The sequence below is a fragment of the Henckelia pumila genome, chromosome 4, assembly GCF_033568475.1.
Source record: "Henckelia pumila isolate YLH828 chromosome 4, ASM3356847v2, whole genome shotgun sequence".
Classification (NCBI taxonomy): domain Eukaryota; kingdom Viridiplantae; phylum Streptophyta; class Magnoliopsida; order Lamiales; family Gesneriaceae; genus Henckelia; species Henckelia pumila.
Genome location: NC_133123.1, coordinates 145,059,914 through 145,084,341, shown reverse-complemented (window position 1 = coordinate 145,084,341; position 24,428 = coordinate 145,059,914). Strand labels below are relative to the sequence as shown.

Below are 24,428 nucleotides of genomic sequence, written 5' to 3'. Positions count from 1 at the left end.
TCAGCTGCAGTATAGAGCCGACAGATCTACCAGATGTAGAAAGTATCTTTGTCTCGAGACACTTTGTTGGTAAGTCTCAAATTTTTCTTAGTGATTTGGAGACAAAGATTACTGCCGTAGGACAAAATGAGACTGTGGGGATAGATGTGGAGAAGTTGAAGATGGCTAATCTTTACTTTTATTCTGCTGTATTCTGTGGGGGGAGTAGGAAAAAAAACATGAAGGTCGACCGTACATGTCTAAGGCTTATAGATGATTTGGATAGGTTTAATAAGTATCCCTGGGGTAGAATAGCCTATCATGATGCCGTCAAATCTTTGAAGAAGGACCTTTTAAAGAAATATACTTCCCAGGGACATGGTTGTAAAGAAGTTCATGGCAATTTTCTTCTATGTGGTTTTGTGCTGCCTCTGCAGGTATATCATTTTTTGAATGTTAAAAGTGACTTTGTTATTTTTATTTATAATAATAATATTGTTTGAAATAATTTTCGCAGATCTTGGCTTATGAATATTATCCTAGTGTGGCACAAAAGTTTGCCAAGAGAAAAGATATGGTAGACGGTTTGATTTTGCCCAGGATGTTTCAGTGGGTGACGAACATGTGGCCTGCAAATCGTGCCCCGTCTGATGTTGATGTTAGTGCAGCATTTGGTGCCTGTGATATAAACGTAAGTAATATTAATTAATTTGATATCGTAGCTGTGGACATAATTTTTTTAATTTATCTGATACGATTTTAAATAAATATAGGATTGTGTTGGATATTTGACTCCTACTTATGAGGAGCTCATGTCATCGTATTATACCACCGGTGTTTTTGTTGATTCTGCACCAGATGTCGTCACCACTCGGGTACTAGAGTTGTGGAGTCAGGGTAAGGCTGTTATATGCAGCCAGCACCCTCTCGAGCATGATGTCACTAGATCCAGCTCTAGCAACCCTTCTATTGAAGCCACTAGATCCAGCTCCAGCACCCCTTCTGCTGATGCCATTAGATCCAGCTCTAGCACTCTTCGTCCCATTCGTACGGGGCCTAGAGTCTACGTTGGAGCCAATCCTACTCGCCGCACATCATCCCTTGAGCATCGTTTTGGGCGGCGTTTGAGTGAATTGGATGATACCGTTAACTCATTGCGTCTTGAGATGAGAGCACAATTTATCGACACCAGAGCGTGTATAAGGCAAATGAAAGCTGGTTTTGATGAGTTGAGATCGAGTTTGACTGAACAGATTAGAGCAGGTTTGGCTGAGATCAGGTCTCAGACGGCGGTACATGTTCAGAGAGATTATAGCATGGTCTATAGCAGAAGGCAAAAGAGAAAATCATCTGTACTTGAGGCAGACGTTGGTGAGTAATTTTTAATTAAGTGCACATAAGAGAATTATGTATTAAAATTGTCATTTTAATTTTAAGTTGTTTGATGTATACTGTTAGGTGTTGATGATAATATGATCAGGGAATTGTTTCCCAAAAATAGCCGAGTTGAGCTGCCAACTATACCAGAGGAATCCTTTGAAGGTGAGTTAATGCATTTTTTTACGTATATATTTATGTATAGCATAACATAATAAATGATCAACTTTATGTTTTTAGATATTCAGGTGACTCCTAATGCGGTTATGTCAGGTTCTGAGGCAACCACGTCGAGAGGTTGTGACGGTGTGAGGCCATTTGTGGAGTACTTGACTTTCAAGGTAAACAACTCGTTGGCTCGAGTTAGAGCATCGATGCTTGTAAGTTCGCCTAGCAGAATAAAAGGATTTTATGACAATTATGACAAGTCGTTCTACAAGCCCATGACAATCGCAAATTCGCTCGTCACGATTTGTGTAAGCATTTAAAATTCGTGAACATTTGTAGATCAATTATTTTTTATCTTTGAAAAATATTCTTCTGTCGAATTTAGCTCATGGGTGAAGCTCTCCGTGGATTACTCGAGATTCAGCTAAAACATCCTGAAGTGATGTCAACAAACGTGTCCCTGATGGATAGGCATTTCTATGTGTCGATGTCCGTGGTGGATGAAGTTGAAAACCGAATTCTCAAAACAAATGTGGTAGGGGTGGTTAAAGGGATGGATCCAAAATGGCCTTGTGTCTCCTGGGCAAAGGCGCGAATAATCCTCATCCCAGTCCACAGAGATGGACGATGGTTTTTACTAAAACTCGTTGCAGGGGTCAATAAGTGCACTATATATGATTTGCAGCGAAAGCACGATCCTAAGTGCAAAGATCTGGATGAGGACATAGGGCCTATACTTATCAACGTTGCTCGTCTGCTATCTTTTGTTGGGAACAACCCACATCCTGAGAGGTCATGGTCTATAAAAATGTTTGATGAGTTCAAAGCCCAGATTAAACAGTACGTTATCATATCTCTAATGTGTAATATGTTTATCATTGACAGATGACTAATAGTTTCATATTGTTTTTATTTTACAGTGAGGATTCAGGAGCATTTGTCCTCGCCGTTGCTGGATATGCTTTATCCAAGAAAAGTGATTACCTAGTATTAAAGTTAGATGACAAACTTGTAACTGAGTTTAGATTTTTTTTACTCTGTAATATGTTTGATAATCAATGGACTATTCATTGATCTTTATTTCTTTTGAATTGATGAATTTAAGGTTTTATTTTCACAATTATGTTGAATCCACTAGTTTAACGATTTACAATCATGGTCGACCCAAAACTCATTGGGTTGACCCAAGGCTTGGATCACCCTGGGTCGACCCAAGGAACCCCCAAGGTTTGGGTAGCTTGGGTTGACCCAAGCTATGGGTTTACCCAAAGCTTGGGTCGACCCAAGGCTTGGGTCAACCCAAGCCTTGGGTTGACCCAAAAACTTCTTGGGTTGACCAAGAAACTTCTTGGGTCGACCCAAAAACTCTTGGGTTGACCCAGAAACTCTTGGGTTGACCAAAAAACTTTTCACGAGTATTTTATATAATGATACATGTTTTAATAGTTGAATCCATTGGTTTAACGATTTTAATATATAATCTTTCAAGTTATAACATATGTATCACGAGTATTTTATATAATGATACATGTTTTAATAGTTGAATCCACTGGTTTAACGATTTTAATATATAATCTTTCAAGTTATAACATATGTATCACGAGTATTTTATATAATGATACATGTTTTAATAGTTGAATCCACTGGTTTAACGATTTTAATATATAATCTTTCAAGTTATAACATATGTATATCCTATTTTCACGAGTATTTTATATAATGATACATGTTTTAATAGTTGAATCCACTGGTTTAACGATTTTAATATATAATCTTTCAAGTTATAACATATGTATATCCTATTTTCACGAGTATTTTATATAACGATACATGTTTTAATAGTTGAATTAACTGGTTTAACGATTTTAATATATAATCTTTCAAGTTATAACATATGTATATCCTATTTTCACGAGTATTTTATATAATGATACATGTTTTAATAGTTGAATCCATTGGTTTAACGATTTTAATATATAATCTTTCAAGTTATAACATATGTATCACGAGTATTTTATATAATGATACATGTTTTAATAGTTGAATTCACTGGTTTAACGATTTTAATATATAATCTTTCAAGTTATAACATATGTATATCCTATTTTCACGAGTATTTTATATAATGATACATGTTTTAATAGTTGAATCCATTGGTTTAACGATTTTAATATATAATCTTTCAAGTTATAACATATGTATCACGAGTATTTTATATAATGATACATGTTTTAATAGTTGAATTAACTGGTTTAACGATTTTAATATATAATCTTTCAAGTTATAACATATGTATCACGAGTATTTTATATAATGATACATGTTTTAATAGTTGAATTCACTGGTTTAACGATTTTAATATATAATCTTTCAAGTTATAACATATGTATATCCTATTTTCACGAGTATTTTATATAATGATACATGTTTTAATAGTTGAATCCACTGGTTTAACGATTTTAATATATAATCTTTCAAGTTATAACATATGTATATCCTATTTTCACGAGTATTTTATATAACGATACATGTTTTAATAGTTGAATTAACTGGTTTAACGATTTTAATATATAATCTTTCAAGTTATAACATATGTATCACGAGTATTTTATATAATGATACATGTTTTAATAGTTGAATTCACTGGTTTAACGATTTTAATATATAATCTTTCAAGTTATAACATATGTATCACGAGTATTTTATATAATGATACATGTTTTAATAGTTGAATCCACTGGTTTAACGATTTTAATATATAATCTTTCAAGTTATAACATATGTATCCGTTATTTTTACGAGTATGTTATATAATGATACATGTTTTAATAGTTGAATCCACTGGTTTAACGATTTTAATATATAATCTTGGTTTAACGATTTTAATATATAATCTTTCAAGTTTGGGTAGCTTGGGTTGACCCAAGCCTTGGGTCGACCCAAAAACTCTTGGGTTGACCAAGAAACTTCTTGGGTCGACCCAAAAACTCTTGGGTTGACCCTGAAACTCTTGGGTTGACCAAGAAACTTCTTGGATCGACCCAATTTTTTTTGGACAAGATATTTTTTTGACTTATTATTACAAAACACAAAGGTTGCTTCTATGTTTTTTTAACTCATTATTACAAAACACAAAAGCTACTTCTATCTTTTACTAAATTCTCCAATCGAAGGAATTCTATTTTGTTTTTTTCTACCCACTTTTTTTTGTAGACAAGGAGGTAATACAACTGGAAAATTAATGTTAGGTGGCCATTCACTTTCTTCCGGAACTGGATAGACAGTCTCTGAGTAAGCCATACACCATGTCATCGTAGAATAATACTCTGAACACAATTGATACAAGTCAATATTCGCTAACCAACTGGCTGCAATGGCATGAGCACATGGGAATCTATCAATATCAAAAACTCGGCAAGTGCATCTTTTAGATTCCAGGTCCACAATGGCCGAGTGTCGACCACTCCGAACATCAAACTCAAGACGGCCCAATTCAAAAACTTGCATTCCTTGGGCATCAGTGAACCGGCTGCGAAGAATTCCCTCGATGGTAGGGGTCAGATTATTGTTAGCTGCAACTGATGCGTTACGATATCGGACAAACCAAGATGATGTCAGTCTCTGTAAAGAATCTAAAAGTGATATTATAGGAAGCTTTCTCTCTTCAAGTAGTCTAGCATTGATTGATTCAACCCCGTTTGTCGTCAAAATATTGTAACGAGTATTTGGGCAATATGCTCGAGTCCATCGATCAAGTGTATCTCTTTCGTCCAAAAACTGCGCAGCCTCAGGATATCTCTTCCTAAAATCACTGTATGCAACATCAAACTCGTTTTGCTTATAAATTTTTGCAATCTGCAAAAACATTTCCGTTGCGCCCTTTTTTTTGCACCTGGTTTTCAAATTCTGGGATAAATGCCACACACAATGACCATGATGTGCATTTTTATAAACACTAGAAACAGCATTAATTATTCCCTGATGTCTGTCTGAAATTATCACCAGATCAGTCGAGTCTGGTACTACTTCTAACAACTTCGTCAAAAACCAACTCCACGAAGAAGTAGACTCACCATCGACAATTCCCCACGCCAAAGGATATTGATGATAATTTCCATCCTGTGCGGATGCCACAAGTAAAACACCATTGTACTTGCCTTTCAACCATGTACCATCAATTGACACACATTTTCGCATGCTTCGATATCCCCTGACACACGCACCAAAAGCAAGAAACATATACTTGAATCGATTTTTCTCGTCAACACATATGTCTGTTATGCTTCCTCGGTTCATCTTCTCAACCATGTGCAAATAACAAGGCAGTAGAGTAAAACTCTTGGTAGGATCACCTTTCAAAATATTGTCTGCTAGTTCTTTTCCTCTCCAAGCCTTGTAATATGATATATCAGCATTCATATTATTGCGCATCATCGCCATGACCGCTTTCGGTGTTATTTGTACTTGATTACCTTGAAAATTATTCACCAACATATCACGAAAAACAATCGAACTAGCTCCACGGATTCTCTTACGCCTCCCCGTCAAATCACAAGTATGTGTATTGCAATATTTTCGAATGGAGAATACATGTGAATCTTTCATCTTTGAGGTCCAGATTCTCCACTTACAATTAGCCACGGTACATTTCACAGCATACACCACCTGACTACTTTTTACTGTCTCAAATTCAAAACATGCTTCCAAACTGATTCTTCTTAACAAATTTTTCACCGCATCTCTGTTTGGAAATTCTTGACCAACAAACAAGTTTGAACCATCTGTGAATGAAAATGTGTCATTAACAATATCCACATTTGCAACCATATCTGACTCATTTCTTGCAATCACAACTGTCTCATTACTTGCAACCACAATTGGCTCGCTATCAATATCCACAGTTGCAACCACAACGGCCTCATTATTTGCAACCACATTTGTCTCATCAAAAGCCTCACTAATATTATTACGATCCAAAGAAACAATATTCAAATCAAAATAATCATCATAAGAGTTTTGATCGTTATAATTAGTATTGCCTTCATCAATACCAACTTCATGCACATTATCAGAAACATCCAAAAAACCAACAACATGTTCAATTTCAACTTTAAGCACTGGCCTCGTTTTCGGACAACCAAAATACAGATATGCTTTCAAATCTTGATCATTCTCTATATAAATCGGTTGAATGTTGCACGACAACTCTAGAAGGTAACTCAACCTCAGGTTGGCAGACTCTTCTATTTTCCCAGCTCTATATAGTTCACGATTTAAATTTTCAAGAAGAAAAAAATCATCATATACTGGAATAGCTGCAAACTTTGAATTCGATCCGGGATTCCATTTATATACGTTTTCTTCACTCGCTTCCCATCTACCATCGAAATGAACAACTATTACTGTAGGCATAACCTACAAAATTCACATAAATTATAAGAATAAAACTATTTTAATCACAAAAAATAACAAGAACACTACATGCTCTGTCTATGATCTACCCATGGTCAACCAAAAGAGTTCTGGGTACAAAATAACAAGAACTACCTATGGTTAACCAAAAAAGTTTTGGCCATGAATTCTGGGTCAACCATGGTCGACCCAAAACTCATTGGGTTGACCCAAGGCTTGGATCACCCTGGGTCGACCCAAGGAACCCCAAGGTTTGGGTAGCTTGGGTTGACCCAAGCTATGGGTTTACCCAAGCTTGGGTCGACCCAAGCTTTGGGTAAACCCAGGGCTTGGGTCCACCCAAGCTACCCAAACCTTGGGTTCCTTGAATCGACCCAGATTCCAACACATCATTTTTTTTATTTGCACTTGCTAAATGAAAAGAATAACGACTTAAATCAGATAAATGCTTACATTCAACAATAATGGACAAAACTCTCTTAAAAAACAAGAATGGAGAAAACTTACTTGCGCTTGTACTTTGATAAAATTTTGTTTCAAATACAGATGAATGAGCAATAGAAGATGTTTGAAATAGATTAGGTTTTTTTCACAGCTCAAGGACTAGCATCCAGATGAAGAGAAAAATGAAGAAGATTGCAGGTTTTTATAGGTTTCCCGTTTCTTTTGCGGGAGAATTTGGTTGGGGGAGAAGAAACAAATAATAAACCTCCTGACATTGTTAATTCTTTTAATTTATTTATTTATTAGGTTTAATTTTAATTCAAATGAGTCAACTCCCTGTTTTTTAAAATAAATAGTCAACATCCCTTTATTTTAAATACTTCACAAAGTAATCATACTTTTTTAACCACCCCGTGGAAACTGGGAACGTTGGATAATGAAATATTTGGGAGAAACAAATAGATTTAAGTTTTTTAAAAAAGTTAAATAGAAGGATATATTAGTAATTTAAACAATGAATCCTTCTTTTTAAATACGATAGAATGCACTCCCTTTTATCTAAATTTCCCTTTTTTTAACCCAAACAAGGAGCCCTAATTCACTCCATCTTCTTCCCCCTTTTCTCACGACATCATTCATTCTGAGAAACTCCAGGGAGCCGTGCCTTCTCACTCGCACACACTACACGCAAATCTTCTTCATTTTTTCAAGATTTTTACGGTTCAACGATCGTCACGTCGCGAGCTTCATTTTCATACTATTATTTTCGCGTTTAAGACATGTTCAAATTTCTTCCCCTCACCATTTGGATCGCTATTATGCTTATCTTGGCCGATAAAGAACTGTGGTTGCATTTGTGTGTGTGGTATCGAGCATAAATTTAAGATTTCTGCAAGTTTCATGTTTATTCAATGAATGGTTCGTTTATTTTTTTTATGGGGCTTGGCTTCTGGTTCGAGTTGGGTGTTCTCCAAGTAATCCATATCCATTCCCATTTACAGCATTTCGGAGAGTGGCTAGAGTCCTAAGGAATATAGTTGGGAGATGGGTGTGATTTGGTTGTGGTCTTTGGTTGAGGGCCGATCGGACCTTGGGTGAGGCCGTGAGCAGGGGCTCCGAAGCGTGCGCAGAAATGGTTTCCTTAGGAGGGGCTTTCGGATCCTGTTTCTGGCCAAGTGGTTCGGTGAGTGCTGGCCCTGGTTTGGTGGCTCGATAAGGTCCCCAAGAGTCTAGGTAGGTGGAGAAACGGGCTGGAAGAATGTCTGGCCGATGCTTCGTGGCTGTGTTGGTTGTTGGACAGGGGATGGAAGCGGCTCTTGGCCGAGCCTAGGTCTGTGCGGCTCAAGACAGGGGTCTGGGCTTAGGAGATCCGGCAGGACTTTGGGATGGTCCTGCCGGCGCGTCTCCGGTCATGGGTGGCCGGAGCTGGTTAGCCGAGATGGAGGAGCTGGTTAGCTTAGAAGGTGAGATTCTCGGGGGAGGAAATGGCGTCAGGTGAGTGAAGATGGGCTTGGGCAAGTTGGGTTAGAGTCCGGGCCAGGTCTGGGCTGGTTGGTGTTCGGGCTGGGTCAAATTTATTTAGGTCTCACGATATGGAGTATGGGTTTAAGTGTTTCTAAATCGGGCCAGGTAATTAGTTTAAAAGCCCGATTGTATAATAGGCTTAAAAATGGATATTTAGAATCGTGAATTATATTTCATTGGGCTTAAGTTTTTTTAAATAATTGGGTCAGACTTAGTTTAAGGGTTTAAGTTAAGGGACAGCAACTCGAACCAGCCAAGACATAATCACAGTCTGTAAATATATATTTAATAGATGTATATGTAATATTTTGATATAAATATTATCTTTATAAAAAAAAATTAAATATATATTTACGGACAATGTTTTTTTAGGAAAAATAATATTTTTAATTCACGATTCATGCATATGTTTCACGTTAAATTGATGGCATGTGAAGAAAAATAATTTTGGGATAATTGATGTGATTTGTGACAAACATGGGACTAGAGGTCGGGATACCGGACCCGATGACCTTTTCACTTACGATTATGAGCCTATGGATCCCCACAACAAAGATTTTATGATTATGACATGTCATATTTATGTTACGTAATTATGATATGATTATGTTACGATTTATTATTACGCATATGATTTTACGTTCATGCATGCATTAAAATCCTCAGGTTATTTTTATATGTGTCACGTGCTTGCATGTGATTTTATTTAGTAGTACTTGTTATGTATATTATAGAGCATGCTGGGCCTCTAGGCTCACTAGATCTTAATGGTGCAGGTGAGTTTGATTCCGTAGCTGATGTGGTCCCGACTGGCGGCGAGGACCTCTGAGCATCCGCTGCTAGTTGGCTTGCCCGTGACCATTGCAGTATTTATTTCCGCACTTTTATGAGAATATTCTGAGGATTGTATTGAACTATTTATAGTGCATGTTTTTTATTTTACCACTCACGTTATGATTTGACCATGTTTGAGTATTTTTAAACTATGTATTTCCGCATTTTGCGTTATCGTATTTCGCACGCTTGCATATCCTTTAATTTAATTAGGCATCTTAAAATTTGCTAGAGATCAACCAATTTATTATATATTATATCACATGGAATAAAATTATTTTTAGTAATGACGCGTATATGTATGGGCATATATGTGGTATATAAATTTATATGTTTTTTTTTTTTAAAAAAAAAATTTCCCTCGAGTTTTCGGTCGTTTCAACTTGATATCAAAGCATGGTCCTTGGAGGGTAAGGTAGCATGCTACGTGGAGCTCAGAAGTCGCATCGCCAGTCATGAGTTTAAATGTTTTAAGCATATGCTTTTGAGCGAGACCCATTAGTTAAATTTCATTGAAAGTTATTTTATAAGCGTTTCCTTAAATTAAAAACTTAGTTATGCAATACGGTTACATGAGGATTTTTGGGAATTGCAGCATAGCTCCGAGGGGCGTTTTGAGACAGGAGGACCCCGAGGGTGCGGGCCAGGATGGTGATCAGCGGGAGCCACCTCCACCACCGCCACTTACAGCAATTGAGAGAGCTAGCATGGACATGCTAGCAGGCATCACTAGGCTACTGGAGCATCAGGCTGATCGGCCTAGGAAGACTCGTGAGGAGGATATCGCTGAGAGGTTTCGCAGGCAGGATCCCAAGGAGTTTGCAGGGACCACTGATCTGTTAGTTGCTGAGGAGTGGATCCGATCGTTAGAGACGATTTTTGCTTATATGGGGATTCAGGATGCTGACCGAGTTCGTTGCGCCATCTACATGCTGAAAGATCACGCAGCCCTTTGGTGGGAGGGCGCCGTGGTTGGATTGGATGTGGTGGGGATGACTTGGAGGGACTTCAGGACCGTGTCCTTTGAGAAGTACTTCACGGAGGATGTTCGCGGTCGACTGGTCCGCGATTTTCTGACTCTCCGACAGGGAGACTGCTCTGTGGCCGAGTATGTGAAGCAGTTCGAGCGTGGGTGCCACTTTGTACCCATGATAGCCGAGGATGAGAGAGAGGCTTCGACACTTCACCGACGGCTTGAGGCCCGACATCAAGCATGATGTTTTTATGGCCGATGTGGCGACGTATAAGGCAGCGGTGAACAGGGCGTATCGGTCGGAGACAGGGAGGAGAGAGATGCAGGCCGAGTATCAGAGGAAGAGGCAGTTCCAGCTATAGGTGTCAAAACGAGTTGGCGGGGCCGGCCGACCCACAACCCGTCGCAACCCACCATTAGGCGGGGCGGGGCGTGGCGGGGCGGCCCACCTTTAAGGCGGGTAGGGAAAACCCCAACCCAACCCACCTATTTTAAGTGGCGGGGCGGGCCAACCCGGCAGGTTTACGTGTTATTTGGTGAATTTTGGCGGGCCAACCCGCAACCCACCCTAACCCACCATTAGGCGGGGCGGTGCGGGCCGGCCCACTTTTAAGGCGGGTTGGGAAATTGTCAACCCAACCCACCTATTTTGTATGGCGGGGCGGGCCAATCCGACGAGCCTAACCCATTTTGACACCTCTAGTTCCAGCAGCCATCTCGGGGACAGTCTTCGCAGCAGCCTGCGAAGAGATCTTACCCTAGGTCGTCTAAGGGCCCAAATCCCCCTAGACAGCAGCGGAGGCCACAGGGCCAGCCCAGGCAGCAGCAGCAGCAGGGGGCGTTGCCCCTACCCCTGGAGGAGTACCCGTCTGTAGGTCGTGTCAGAGGCCCCACTCCGGTCAGTGTATGGCAGGTTCAGGCAGGTGCTATCACTGCGGGGAGCCGGGTCACGTTTCGAAGAACTGCCCGAGGAGGAAGCAGATGACGGGGCGCCTGTTTGTGATGCAGGCTGTGGAGGCTGATCCCGATACTTCTCTTATCAGAGGTAATTCTCATTTATGATTAGCCGCCACTCTTGGGTTGTTTAGTTATTGATTTGCTTGGGCGATTATGCTATCGTTTGTACTTGTGATTTAGAACTGCATGCTTAAGATTTATTGAAATTGTTGAATTTATGGATTTGCGTATTTATGATGGATTTTTGTTGGCAACTGGGATGAATTATTATGCTAGTTGGCATAGTCTATATCTGTTTGGGAACTTTTCTGCGTGCAGGAAAAATTAGTATTAGAGGTGTTGCGACATTTGCGTTGTTAGATTCTGGAGCAACACACTCTTTTATCTCTCAGTCTTTCATTGAGCGGGTGGGTATTGTACCCGAGGTGTCTAGTTCAGGGTACGGTATTACCGTGACTTCTGGTGAGGTTCTCTCTACCACCAGTGTTATCAGTGGTTTGGAGTTGAAGTTTGAGGGGTATGTGGTTAGAGCTGATCTAGTGGTTTTGCCGATGATGGGGTTTGATCTTATTTTGGGTATGGATTGGTTGACGGTCAATGGAGCTTCGATCGATTTCCGGGAGAGGACAGTAGCATTGAAGCCATTGAGTGGGAATCCGGTTTTCTTTTATGCAGCCCATTGTAGTGGAGTCCCGCACGTTATCTCTTGTGTACGTGCGAGGAAGTTATTACGTAGGGGTTGCCATGGATTTCTTGCTAGTGTGGTTGCAGTGGCAGAGCCATCTTTGGGATCAGTGGAGGATGTAGATGTGGTCCGTGACTTTTCGGATGTTTTTCCGAAGGATGTTGCCGGGATTCCGCTAGTCCGAGAGGTTGAATTCGGCATTGAGTTACTGCCAGGTACCGTGCCTATCTCTAAGGCACCGTATCGTCTTGCTCCTACCGAGATGAAAGAATTGAAGGAACAGATTCAGGAATTGCTTGAGAAGGGCTTCATTCGCCCTAGTTTCTCACCTTGGGGTGCGCCTGTGCTCTTCGTCAAGAAGAAGGATGGAAGTATGAGACTTTGCATTGACTATCGGGAGCTTAATCGGGTGACGGTGAAGAACAAGTATCCGTTGCCGAGGATTGATGATCTGTTTGATCAGTTACAGGGAGATTCAGTATTCTCTAAGATCGATCTGCGGTCTGGATACCATCAGTTGAGGGTCAGGGAGGAGGACGTGTCCAAGACTGCATTTAGGACACGATACGGCCATTATGAGTTTATGGTGATGCCTTTCGGTTTGACGAACGCTCCAACGGTTTTCATGGATCTCATGAACCGAATGTTTCAGCCGTATCTTGATCAGTTTGTTATTGTCTTCATCGACGATATTTTGATCTACTCGAGGAGCGTGGAAGATCATAGGCAGCATTTGCAGACAGCCTTGCAGATTTTGAGGGAGCGGCAGTTGTATGCCAAGTTCAGTAAGTGTCAGTTTTGGCTTGATAGTGTGGCGTTTCTAGGCCACATTGTTTCTAGAGATGGGATAGCTGTTGACCCGTCGAAGGTAGAAGCCGTGCAGAATTGGAGGATTCCAAATAATGCCTCGGAGATTCGCAGTTTCTTGGGTCTAGCGGGTTATTAACGGAAATTCATCAAGGGCTTTTCTTCTATTTCAGGGCCCTTGACTTCTTTGACCAGGAAGAATGCGAAGTATGTTTGGAGCTCGGAGTGTCAACGGAGCTTTGATCGGTTGAAGGAAGCTCTTACTTCTGCGCCAGTTTTGGCAATGCCGGTGGATCATGAGGAGTTCGTGGTTTACACCGATGCGTCTAAATTGGGTTTAGGCGATGTTTTGATGCAGTGCGACAAGGTGATTGCCTATGCGTCGAGACAGCTGAAGATTCATGAGAAGAATTATCCGACGCATGATTTAGAGCTTGCTGCAGTAGTGTTTGCACTCAAGATATGGAGGCACTACTTGTATGGTGAGAAGTGTAAGATTTTCACTGATCACAAGAGCCTCAAGTACTTCTTCACGCAGAAGGAGTTGAATATGAGGCAACGCAGATGGTTGGAGTTAGTGAAGGACTACGACTGTGACATTAGCTACCACCCGGATAAGGCTAATGTGGTGGCTGACGCATTGAGTCGAAAAACTTCAGTAGTGCCTTGTTTGTCTGTGCAGCGGCCTCTCCAGGCGGAGATAGAGAGGTTTGATTTGGAGGTATACTCGTGTGGTCTCACGCCGAGTTTGTCCGCTTTGACAGTACAGCCTACCTTACGAGATCGGATTAGAGATGGACAGTTTTCTGATGAGCAGTTGGTTCTTATGAGGCAGAGGGATGAGGCCAAGGGAGGCCTACTTTATACAGTCGATGATTGCATTGTACGGTACAGAGGTCGGATGTGGGTGCCGAGTTCGGGACAGTTGAGGACTGAGATTATGACTGAGGCGCACGCGTCTCCGTACTCTATCCATCCTAGGAGTATGAAGATGTACCGAGACTTGCTGTCATTGTATTGGTGGCCAGGGATGAAGCAAGACATTAGTCGCTTCGTATCCGAGTGTTTGACCTGTCAACAGGTCAAAGCAGAGCATCAGCGACCAGCAGGGTTGCTTCGACCACTCCCTATCCCTGAGTGGAAATGGGAGAACATTACTATGGATTTTGTGGTGAGATTGCCGAGGAGCGCCAGAGGATGCACCGCGATCTGGGTGATTGTCGATAGACTCACCAAGTCGGCGCATTTCTTGCCGGTGAGGACTAATTTCACCATGATTCAGTATGCAGAGCTGTATATCCAAGAGATTGTCAGACTTCATGGGATTCCAGTCTCGATTGTGTCAGACAAAGATCCGAAGTTTACTTCTTCTTTCTGGAAGATTCTTCATGCAGCCTTAGGGACGAAGCTACAGTTTAGTACTGCTTTTCACCCCCAGACTGATGGACAGTCGGAGCGGGTTATTCAGGTCCTTGAGGATTTGTTGAGAGCCTGTGTGATCGACTTTCAGGGCTCATGGGAGTCGAGGCTACCTCTAGTAGAGTTTACCTATAACAACAGTTATCAAGCGTCTATAGGTATGGCTCCTTATGAAGCTCTTTATGGGAGAAGGCTCCCGTACATTGGGATGAGATTGGCAAGAGGATTCTCTTAGGGCATGAGTTGGTGCAACAGACTGCAGATATGTTGTTGCGGATTCGAGACAGGATGAGGACCGCACAGAGTCTTCAGAAGAGTTATGCTGATCGACGACGTCGCGACCTTGAGTTTGCCGTAGGAGACCATGTATTTGTTAGAGTCGCGCCCATGAAAGGCGTGATGCGTTTTGGATAATTAATATTTTAAATAGAATAATATAATAAATTAAGTTAAAGGTTTAAATGACTTTTATTTATAATGATTACGTGTTAAATTTAATTAAGATTTTAAAGAGCCTAATATAATTATTTTAAGATTTATTTTATTGAAAAATTTCAGTTTTATATATATAAATATTTTGAAAGTTTATTTTTCACCTAACTGAGTCATTTTTAGGGCTTTTAAGGCACCTTAAATTTTTGGGCCTTTGTAATTTCGAAAATTAGGAATTTAAATATCCAAATCCTATGATGGGCTAGCATACTTGGTCTTCCATTGCCCATCCCACTAATTTAATAGTCCAAGGCCCGTTTGATTTTTTTTAACCCAAACAAGGAGCCCTAATTCACTCCATCTTCTTCCCCCTTTTCTCACGACATCATTCATTCTGAGAAACTCCAGGGAGCCGTGCCTTCTCACTCGCACACACTACACGAAAATCTTCTTCATTTTTTCAAGATTTTTACGGTACAACGATCGTCACGTCACGAGCTTCGTTTTCATACTATTATTTTTGCGTTTAAGGCATGTTCAAATTTCTTCCCCTCACCATTTGGATCGCTATTATGCTTATCTTGGCCGATAAAGAACTGTGGTTGCATTTGTGTGTGTGGTATCGAGCATAAATTTAAGATTTCTGCAAGTTTCATGTTTATTCAATGAATGGTTCGTTTATTTTTTTTATGGGGCTTGGCTTCTGGTTCGAGTTGGGTGTTCTCTCGTTTCGGAGAGTGGCTAGAGTCCTAAGGAATATAGTTGGGAGATGGGTGTGATTTGTGAAAGAAACGGTGTACGTGGTTGTTATGTAAAATAAGGCAGTGTTGTACTTCGTGTCGTAACACTAAAGACAACACAGTGCAGCGGAAATTTAAAGCGTAAATAAAACTCAAATAATAACTTTTGCACGAGTATAAAACTCGTGCGGGTGCCTTAGGGCTAAATATCACTAGTAAACGTAAGAGCAGTCTTACAAAACAATCCTAGTGATTTTACGAAAAGTCATTAAATACTAAATTTCTCAACATGTTGAAAAATCAAACTTGCATCCTACAATACGACAAAGTATAAAAACTATTGGATGCAACTCCCGTGGCCTAAATTGAAGAGACAGTAAAGATCTTCGAACAACACTATTCCCACAGTGTTGTCTCTGATGTCTTCAACACGAACGGCAACACGGGGACATGCAACAACGATGGTTGCAAACCTTGCTTCAGAGTTCTTCAAATTCTTCAACAGAATTTTTCAGAGTATGCGCAGTGTATTATCGTCTGAAGCCTCACTTTTTCTTGTGCGTAGAAATCTCCTTTTATAGATAACCATCCAAGCTTTGAAGATTTCCTTAGATAGAGTCCTACAAGAATATGTAACAACCTTTTAGTAGGAAATAAACTCTATCAATACATGGAAATCAAATCATGATAATATCAAATTATATTTTATCAAATAATCACATTATCACGATATGATTTAAACTTTGGCAAATATATCTTTAACATATACGAGATATACATGGAATATTTACCAAATAATCTATCTTGTCTAGAAAGCAAAATCTTCTAATTTCGAATTAATTGGGGCCGAAATATACAAGGAATAAAATTCCTTTCAATCTCACCCTTTTTGCTTTCTGGACAACACAATGCACAAGTATGAGATACTTATAAACTCCCCCTGAGTTAAAAACTCTTCTCCCCCTGAATTTTAAAGTCTCCCCCTGAAGTGTTGTCCCTCATGTCGTAACACGATGGATAACATGAGCAAATACCCATGAGATTCTTTAATTCGAATATCAAAGCATAATTGGGGTAGAAGATGTTAGTCTAGTTAACACATATATGAGCAATTAAGGCACGTAACTAGAACGAATAAACACAGTTATATTAAAATCAGAATGAAGCAATAAAGAAAGAAAGGATGAGAGAAGAAACAAAATCTAAATTTGATCACTATCAGAGCTATCTTGATCAGAAGCTTCATTCGCATCATCCTTAGTTCCAGATGGACCAGCTTCATCTTCATCTTGTGCACTATCTCCCCCTGTTTGGCCAAAAATGCCAAGTTGTCGCCGACAATCAGCCAAGACCGTGCTATAGAAGGCAATGTCTTCCTGAGCTTGAGCAATCTTTTCCTCGGCACGAGTCATCAGCAGCTGAATGGTGGCAGTGGTGAATTCCAGAGAGGTAGGAGTAGGCACTGTTTCTTCAGTGTTGTCTCCCGTGTTGACAACATCGGGGGCAACACCAGCCATGTCAGCAGCAGGAGTAGGAGAGGCAGTCCAGGGTAAATCCATTACGTGATTCCCCTTTAGGAGCCCAGCTGCTAACTTCAAAGTCTCAGGCAGATCAGTGAGATCTTCTGTAATATTGCGAATGAACGCCTGAGATTCCAAAATGCCATAAATCAGAGATGGGAATGGCAGCTTGGTAGACTTGAGACCTCCATCAGCAAACTGGAGTACCGTCTTGAATACCATCTTCCCAAAATTAAAAGGACTCCCAGTCCCAATGGCATATAGAATGACCGCCTGAGGTCTTGTGATAACGGTGGAGTTGGAGAAGGGCGTCCAATTCCTCACAGCTATCTTGTGTGGCACAGAATAAAATGAAGTGAGCTTGGCTGCAGAAAAATGGTCAGAGAACTGTTTGACCATACCTCCAGTGAGAACAGTAATTACTTCGTTGATCTCTGGAGGATTTCCTTCATCAACATCGGGGGTTGAGTAGTGAGAGTTGATCACGGCTGGAGTGAACTCGAACAGCCGACCCCGTAGATACACCAAGTCATACTTTGCAGATTCTGAATCTTCAATGCTTGATGTTAAGTTGGCGTAAAACTCCAGAATCACCCTCTTACAGTAGGGTATCACAACAACCACAGTAGAATAAAGCTGTCGAAGCTTCAAAAAGTCAATGAGATTGTACCTATCATAGGAGCGAACATCAATGTTTCTCTCATCCAGTAGACCTCTGTGAGCAAGGAGAGGCCAAGTTGCAGCAGCATCACCAGAGTAAAACATGAGGAAATGAGCAGCATCTATGTCATAGTCCTCATCAACAGTGTTGTTCGTGGTGTTGACGACACCAACAGCAACACTGGTAGCAGTAGCAAAAACATCCTCTTGATTCAGAGGGTCTTCATCAGCGTCCATGCTGGAAACATCCTCAGAGTCTTCTTCTTCTCCAATATCCGCACTCTTATCAGAAGAGTCAGCAACAGAATCGGTATAGGAGGAAGAGGAGGAAGAGGAGGAACCATGATGTGCTTTGCCTTGTGCAAACTCCTCCATCATCTCTGCATCAGGCTCATCATCGGAGATATGAGCAGAGGGAGGAACAGAAGAATTGAGAGAAGATGATAATGCCCGAAGATAAAAAAATATTTATAGAATCCTTATCTCAAACGGTAACAAAATCCTAACAAACCCATAATTACCCTGATCCCTGATCTCTCTTCAGTTACAACGGTAACTTTCCTAACGGACGAAAATTTAAAACAGAGATTAAAGAGATAAATTCCCATAATTAAGGCAATAATCCGAGATAAATATTTCAATCCAAATATTCCAGAATTACCTCCACATCAGCCTAACTCCACTGAACCAAAAATCAATCACGAAAATTCAATTTTTTTAATAAATAGGGTAAATCATCAAAATTCGTCTATTTAGAACCTTACCCAAAAACCAGAACTCTATTAGCAAAAATGCATATGCATGACCTATTTTATGCCTAAACAGAGTGTAACATAAAATAAAAATGCAATCACAAGCAAAACAATATGTTGACGAGTGTAGTGTTGCCTCTCGTGTTGCCAACATCAACTCCAACACCATAGTTTTTCAAAAAGCATTTGAGACATACACACTTGATTACCCTTGATAAAGAAAATTTCAGAAGTGGTAGCTTTCACACTAATCGAACAGTCTTCATTGGACTCAATTAGGTAGCTTTTTCCATTTTCTTCCAATTTGGATAAAGTTCGTATTTATGACATTGGTCAACAAACTTTATAAAAGATTATGACACTGAATTTGCGAAACCACCTTTCACATGGAACAAGAACATGGAATACACGTACATCCCTCAACTACTTAGTGGTTTAGTCAGAGTCTATTTTGCAAGGGCCAGTATGTTTCAAGAACAGTTTGCAGAAAAACTTGGCATTGAGTGAATCAACGAACTAGAGAATTAAACACCACACAAAACAGAATGAGTGCAGAATGTCTAAAAAAAAATAATGCATGACAAGAAAAACAACAGTGTTGTCGGTAGTGTTGTAACACCGAAGACAACACATGCAAGAGATTATAATGCACACATGCTGAGAGACCTTCGAAGAGTTGAAAATCTCTCATGATCTAATGCTTTAGTACAGATGTCTGCCAATTGGTTATTGGTTCCAACAAACTCCATTTGAATCATACCTTTTTCTACCAAATCTCGAATAAAGTGATGACGAATGTCAATGTGTTTTGTGCGTGAGTGTTGAACTGGATTTTTTGATATATCAATAGCACTCGAATTATCACAATAAATAATGGGGGGTTCACTCTTAAAATCATAATCTTCAATCATTTAGTTCATCCAAAGAAGTTGTGAGAAACAACTTTCGGCTGCCACATATTCAGATTCAGCAGTCGAAAGTGATACACAATTTTGCTTACGACTATACCATGAGACCAAATTATTGCCAAGGTAAAAACACCCACCCGTAGTGCTTTTTCTATCATTCACATCACCAGCCCAATCGGCATCACTAAAACCTACAAGGTTAGTGTTGGTTTCCCTTGTATACCACAATCCCAAGTCCAATGTACCCGAAACATATTTCAAAATTCTCATGACAACTTTTAAATGGGTTATCTTTGGATCAGATTGGTATCTAGCACATAAACACACACTGAACAGGATATCAGGACGACTAGCAGTCAAATACAAAAGACTCCCTATCATGCTGCGATACATGGTGTTGTCAACACCAGCCGCAACACTGTCTTTTCCTAATTTTTCACTCGAGCTCATAGGAGTTTTCATGTTCTTAACATTCTCTTTGCAAAACTTTTTCACCAAGTTCTTTGCATACTTACTTTGACAAAGAAAAATTCCTTCATTTGTTTGCTTAACTTGCAATCCAAGGAAAAAAGTTAACTCTCCTACCATGCTCATCTCGAAAGTAGAAGACATGCATTCAACAAAATTATCAACATGTTTTTGAGAAGATGCACCAAAGATAATGTCATCCACATATACTTGACAAATAAGAATTTCACCTTTGGCCTTTTGAATAAAAAGGGTTTTGTCAACTTCACCTCGTTTGAAGCCAATTTCGAGTAAATACTCGGTCAACCTACCATACCATGCTCGTGGAGCTTGCTTCAAACCATAGAGTGCTTTCTTCAACTTGTAAACATGATCCAGGTGATGTGGATCCTCAAAGCCTTTGGGTTGCTTCACATACACCTCCTCATTCAAAATACCATTAAAAAACGCACTCTTCACATCCATTTGATAAAGTTTTATACCCATATGACATGCAATAACTAACAATAGTCGGACTGACTCAATGCGGGCAACAGGAGCGAAGGTCTCATCAAAATCAACCTCCTCAACCTGCGTATACCCTTGAGCAACCAACCTTGCTTTGTTCCTAATGATGCTTCCTGATTCATCGGTTTTATTTTTGAAAAACTATTTTGTACCAATAACATTACCATGATCAGGTGGTGGAACCAAAAACCAAACATCATTTCGGACAAATTGCTCAAGTTCTTCGTTCATGGCATTTACCCAAAATTCATCATTCAAAGCATCATAGACATTCTTGGGTTCAATATTGGAGACAAAACAGTAATGCATTACCTGAGAGTACACAGAACTCATGCATACTAAACCAACCATCTTGCGGTAGTCAACCTTGTCCTTACCTCGAGTTTGCCTTGTTCCATGCACATCTCCAATAATCTGTGATGAAGGATGATTCTTCTGTATCTTGCTTGGAAGGTTCTTTTCATTAATCATTTCAGCTTCCTCATTATTTTGGGAATTTTCCTCATGAATTTCTGAAGGAACCAGTGTTGTGTTTGGTGTTGTAACATCTGAGGCAACACTGTGTTCTTCGGGAGGAATTTTTAGCAAGCCTTCAACATCATCTTTAGCAGTTTTTCCTTTGAGATCTGCACCATCATAAAAAACGACATTAATGGATTCCATCATTGTTCTGGTCCTAAGGTTATACATCCTATATGCACGACTATTAGTAAAATAACCAAGGAAAAAACACTTATCACTCTTGGAATCAAATTTTGCTAGGTGATTTCTATCATTCAAAATATAACACACACAGCCAAATATATGAAAATAGTTAAGATTTGGCCTCTTTCCCATGAGTATCTCATAGGAAGTCATTGAAGAACCACTTCTCAAATAAACCCGATTGGAAATATGGCACGCTGTGTTCAATGCTTCTGCCCAAAAATTTTTGGAGATATTTTTTGAGCTCATCATCACCCTAGCCATCTCCTGCAATGTTCTATTCTTCCTTTCGGCAATTCCATTCTGTTGAGGAGTTTTTGGGGCAGAGAACTCTTGTGAGATGCCCTTCTTATCACACAAAGAAGAAAACAATGAGTTCTCAAATTTCTTTCCATGATCAGTTTTGATCCTTGCTACAGTCAAAGTATGTAGGTTAGTAATCTTGGTAAACAACTTCTTAAAAACACCAAAAGTATCTGATTTTTCTCTAAGAAACCTTATCCATGTAAAACGAGAAAAATCATCAACACATACCAAAGAATACTTTTTACCTCCAGAACTTTCGACTTCCATGGGACCCATCAAATCCATGTGCAAAAGTTCAAGACACCGTGTTGTCCCACAGTGTTGTAACACGGGATGCGCAACACGGGTTTGCTTACCTTTTTGGCATGCACCACAAACATATGGAGCACCAGTCTTTAGATTTGGAAGAGCTCTGACAGCTTCATACTTACTCAGATTCTTTAAGGTCTTGAAATTCACATGTCCAAGTTTTTGGTGCCATAGACTAAACTCATCAATCTTTGAGTGTCTACATGTCAATTCTTCACATAGTTGGTAGCAGTTATCCACTGATCGTGTACCTGTGATAACATAACGATTAGCATTATCAAAAACTTCACACGTATTTTTATCAAACTTCACATGCAAATCATCATCACACAGTTGACTAATTGAAATTAAATTTGCATTAAGTCCTTCAACATGTAAGACGTTGTGAAGCTTTGGAAACCCTTCCACATTGAGTGTTCCTTTGCCAACAATCCTTCCTTTTGCACCTCCTCCATAGGTCACTCTACCACCATTCTGTTCAAGGTAGTCCGTGAGGTGATCTTTCAAACCTGTCATGTGCCGAGAGCTTCCACTATCAAAATACCAATTACCTGCAGTGTTAGCTTTCAAGGAAGTATAAATAACAAAACATCTAACATCAGGCTTTTGTATCCAGACTTTCTTCATAGTGGGCCTCTTTCTGCCAGTGTTGCTCTTGGTGTGGGACAACACGGAGGGTAACACTTGCTTAGATTCCCACAAAACATAGTCATTTTTAAGCTTACGACAAAAAGGCCTGATATGATCAGATTTGAGGCAATAGTGACATACAAAAGGACGCTTCCATTGTTTTGGTTTAGGAACAGAAACATCTTTTTCAACAATGAGTTTCTTACCTTTCGAAGCAGTTGAAGGATGGTTCAAGGAATCATTACCTTCCTTCACAAACACTGGTGTTTTGGAGCATTCACCAGTTTCAAAAACACTTTTTTTAAAACCAAGTCCAAACTTATCATTCTTACCTATAGTCAAAATGGAATCAAGTTTGCTTGAACTGGAATTAAATTTATCAAGTGTAGTTTTTGCTCTTTCAAGTTCAGAATTCAGCAACCCTAATTCCATATCTTTCTTACTCATGAGAATTTCCAGTCTAGCCACAGCAGCTTTCAATTCAGTATTCTCTTTTGTAAGAGTTGTGTTCAACTGATTCCTCTTGTTCCAATCACTGTATAACTCTTCATAGAGTTTTTGAATACCTTCCAGAGTATAAGGATCAGCTACCTGTTCTTCATGATTGCTGGAATTGACAAGGTTAGAAGCAACAAAACAAACAGATTTTTGAATAGTGTTGCGTCCAGGTGTTGCAACACCGGATCCAACACCAAGAGGATTAATCTGAAAATTTTTCTTACTCTCCAGTAAAGCAGTAAAAGATATGAGATCATCCTGTTCAACCTTTTCTTGTTCTTCTTCAGAATCATCATCACTCAGAGAAACATTCATACCTTTCCGAAGGCGATTTGCGCATTAATAAGCATAGTTGTAGTGACCCTTACCCGGATCACCTACTAAACAGAACTTAGGCATGCAATTAACTTAATTAAACAGATATCAAAATAAAACTGCGGAAACCATAAACAATATACAATCCCAAGTAAAGGAATCTGTAATTTATCCAATAATATACAACCAAATCGAATAGCTGTATCAACCCAAACATCAGTAATAAAACCTAAGCGAAGCTCCAGCTGGCCAACCACTGACTAGCCCCTCCTGGATCCACCCTCCTCGTCCAATCGCAAACCTGCCCCATGGAATAGGGTGTCCAGAAACACAGAGTATGAGACGTGAGCATAAAACGCTCAGTGCGAGAGTATGAGTATACATGCATGCAAAGTGAACTCCCTATAGACTCGAGGTCAAGGATCAGATAACAGAGACAGACCGAGCCCTGGTATGTAGCACGCTGTGCCGTCGCTTCAGGAGGTGGCTCCCATACCAAGATAACCGTGGATACGCCAGACCCAAATTGATGAAAGTCCATCCACTAACAGGATAGGGTACAACTTTACTAACAGACATCTCGAAAGAGATACAGCAAGATGCAAATGAATGCAGCATAATATCATGGCATATAAATCATGCAGTCACATAATACATGCATACTCAGTCAGGATATCTCGAACAGTACTTTCGTACCTCAAAACAGTGCAAGCTCTACCAACTCTAGGTCCACGCCTATAGTCTGCTCTACACTGCCAAATGATACTACTATCATTAAAGTGCTCTAAAAGCCTTAACTAAGCTATTGAATACTCCTAAATATTTATAGGAAGCAAAAGCTATACCTTCGTCCGTCGTTAGCCCTTTGATGTCGATGCCTCCAGAACTGGGACACAACTCCGCTACGACTCCCGAATGTCTCGCCGACCTCCGGACCAAGCCTAAGAAGACTAGAACAGCTCCAAAAGGACTAGAATGGAAATGAAAACTCGGAATTGGCAAATGAAAGTGAATCCTCGGCCTTCTATTTATAGACAACGATCGGAACTTCCGATCCTTGATCGGAACGTCCGAACCTCGATCGGAACGTCCGATCCTG

At 39.9% G+C, this 24,428-nt stretch overlaps 1 protein-coding gene across 1 annotated transcript in view; it reads left to right on the top strand.

The window, feature by feature from the left end:
- Positions 1–9,921, top strand: part of LOC140860323 (uncharacterized aarF domain-containing protein kinase At1g71810, chloroplastic) — a 74,016-nt gene extending 64,095 nt beyond the window's left edge. The window contains exon 22 of the mRNA XM_073263282.1: positions 9,681–9,921. The gene's annotated coding sequence lies outside the window, so the exon portion shown is untranslated. The remainder of the gene's footprint in view (positions 1–9,680) is intronic.
- Positions 9,922–24,428: the final 14,507 nt, after the last annotated feature.